Here is a 3225-nt window from a genome sequence, read left to right as displayed (position 1 = left end):
AAAGCCTGGAAGAGGGATATTCCTACCCTGGAGAGAGAGGATTGGACTGACTGCTTTGAGGATAGCCTAGGCCTGGTGATTTCCTCTAGGGATAAGGTAATACAGACCAAGTTTCTACATAGAGTTTATTATACTCCACAGCGGCTGCACAGACTGTATCAGCAGAGAGATCCTGCCTGTACCAGGTGCAAGGCGGAAGTGGGAACCTTCTTCCATATGTTCTGGAGCTGCCCGGCAGTGGCCGGCTTCTGGACTGACGTGTTTGACACCATTAATGAGCGTCTTGGCTTGTCCCCGCTCCGGTCCCCGGAGCTGGCTCTTCTTGGCATTCAGGAGGAGGATCAGCGGCCTCACTACTCCAAACTCCTGATTGCCTTTTTGCTTTATTATGCCAAGAAGGCCATTCTCCTTCGCTGGACTTCTGCCTCCCCCCCGACGCTGGCTTTGTGGGATGACATAATTAACAAGGCCCTACCGTTATACAAAATGACATATATCAGCAGGAAGTGCCCTAAGAAATTTGACGGCATATGGCTGCCCTGGACCGGAGGAGATAGAGAGGGTATATAGAAATTAGAACTGCTACTGCTGGATCCGTGGGGTTGGTCCTCCTCCCTCCCCCCTTCCCTCCCCCCCTTCCCTCCCCCCCTTCCTTCCCCCCTTCCTTCCCCCCCCCCTTCCTTCCCCCCTCTTCCCTTTTCTTTCCCTTGTCATGTCCCCACTCTTGTTCCCCCTTCTCCCTTTGTCTTCCCCTTTCCTAACTGCCCCCCCTCCCTTCCCCCCCCTTACGGGGTCTGATGGGGGTACAGTGGCTCCCCTGTTACATTTTCTGTTCCGTGGTATCTGAGTGTCCACTGCCCTCACGGGGTTACTGTCGGGGAAGGTTGTATAACATATCTTGTATTCCACGTGGAGTATACTGTATTCCAATTCCTTTTTTTTTTTTTTTTTACGTTTTAACATTGTTTTTTCTGGATTGTAACCTGTGTGTCTAATATCAATAAAGCGAACTTTAGTCACCGTGAAATGCAACCACCCATATAGCGAGTTATTTCCCAATGTGTGTGCTGCCATGATGCGTCAGGAAAATGGAAAATTGTATACTCACCTTTCCGTAATTTTCCTTTCCTGACGCATCACACGGCAGCACATAAGATCCCACCCCTCTAAGGTGATAGTTACTGAGAATGCAACGGTGGGCTCCTCTTCAAATCTTATAGCTAACAGGTCCTAACAGGTTGTGGAGGCGGAGTCACAACCCAATGTGTGTGCTGCCATGGGATGCGTCAGAAAAGGAAAATTACGGAAAGGTGAGTATACAATTTTCCATTTTTAAGTCAAGATACAAAGATGCTGCAAGGTCCATCGATGCAAGTTTACAAGGTATTGCTAGCGTAATCTTCTAGCTTCATGTTCAGATTACAACAGGTTCAATACATCTCCCTCACGAACAAGGCCCTTTACATTTCTTATGATGGAGCGGTTGGTATCATCCATGAACTCAACACGGACCTAAGTACACTGTCCCTGAGATCCAGTTCTCCCAAGAACTTTTGTTACCCAAGCAAGCTTGATCGGCTGCACGAGGCCTGTGTCCATGATGGCGGATTCGAGCCAGTACATATAAATTTATTGGCCAAAATGTCAAACGAAAATTACACTAGTGAAGAGGCCTACAGGATACTGAGCATGACAGATGAGAGCGATGGAGAGTCCTCACTGTAAGAATCAGGCTTAGTTTTCAAACCTGTAGAGAGCAGCAGCACCCTAACAGATAGCTCTGGTGATGGAGTAGAGGCCTCTGCTAAGTTCAGGCATACCCCACCCCGTTCCGCTGTTGCTGAGGTGGTACAATCTCATGATTCTGTTATGCAGCAGAGTGCCGGTACAAGTGCCACAATATCTTCTGGGGAACTGGCGAGCACCAGCTTCCTAGTACACCCTGGTTGTAGACAAACCAGCACTGCAGTAACATTTGGTGATGTGACGAGTCCTATAAAGGCCAATTCAAGCTGGAGCGGTGGCTAGCACAAGTAGTGTCCCACAGCCACCAAGAATTCAAACGCAGGCCCGTACAGCCCATAGTGCCCATCCTGATACGCTTGCAAATCCTGATTGGCAGCCCATAGATACTTTCCGTACTTCCCCATTTTCTCCTTTCTATATACATTTTTAATGGACTAAAGCTTTATCAGAGCCGAGGCAAGAAAATAATTTGTCAAATAAGACAAACATTTACTTACCACGGATGATTGTTTTATCCCAGATGAGCCCCCATTTGAAAGGAATTATACACCTTGACGGCAACCTGGTTATGCAGGCAGACCACCAGAACCCTTGGATCTATGAGACACCACATGAGACACGGGAAACAAGCTTGAGTGTTAAAATGGCTCCCTTGAATTTGGGTTTTTAGGCAGCAAAATTTAAAGAAAAAATAATAATAAATAAACAATGTATAGAAAAAACTGTATTTATTAATATGAAAAAAAAACATAACATGATATTTAAAACATGAGCTCCAGTGGGAAATTAGTAATAAAAGAGGAGCAGATACATATTGACAGACAATGGTTTCATATCAACATTATATAATAAATGTCAAAATTATGAAACAATGGCGACACTGACACGTTTCAACCCACACTGGGGTCTTTTTCAGAGGAACCGCCTGCTGGGAAAGTATATAATGAATATTTATTGCGCACACTATTAACATTTCATAATAATACACGGTGCAAACAATTGGTATAATTACCCCATAACATGTATCCAGAAAAAGAAGAAACTTATTCCCACATGGAGAACTTCTTTTTTTTTTTTTTTTAAAACCTTGACTCCCAAACCGGCGTTCCAGACTACTCCACAGGCACCACAGCCGCGGACGGGCCAAAACCAGAATATGGCTTATGAGAGGTCACACTTGTAGAGCCCCACTCCTCTTCCCTAAGAAAAAAGGGAGGGGGCACAACCAACCAATGATGCGGGTATGAACAGGAAACACCTACGGCAGAAATTCAAAATAAGATTATATTTAGTGTAATATGTACAATGTTATGCGGGCCATATGTCATATGGCCCTACATATTGTGCGGCGCAAATTGTGCCCCCGTATATATATCAAGCCATTTATACTATGAATATATGCATGCATAAAATATACATGCATGTGCATAGCCCCATACCCAAGAAGAGGTTGTACAGAGAACACCAGATACTGATATA

At 45.1% G+C, this 3225-nt stretch overlaps 1 pseudogene; it reads right to left on the bottom strand.

Annotated features, from left to right (window-relative positions):
- Nucleotides 1-1336: 1336 nt before the first annotated feature.
- LOC143957210 (small ribosomal subunit protein eS28 pseudogene) lies at nucleotides 1337-1604 on the bottom strand (annotated as a pseudogene).
- Between the last annotated feature and the right edge of the window lie 1621 nt (nucleotides 1605-3225).

The sequence above is a fragment of the Lithobates pipiens genome, unplaced genomic scaffold (genome assembly GCF_037356315.1).
Source record: "Lithobates pipiens isolate NorthernLeopardFrog02 unplaced genomic scaffold, aLitPip1_a1.2 Scaffold_52, whole genome shotgun sequence".
NCBI lineage: Eukaryota > Metazoa > Chordata > Amphibia > Anura > Ranidae > Lithobates > Lithobates pipiens.
The sequence above is the reverse complement of the archived record's forward strand: the minus strand, read 5'-3'. Positions and strand labels throughout refer to the sequence as shown.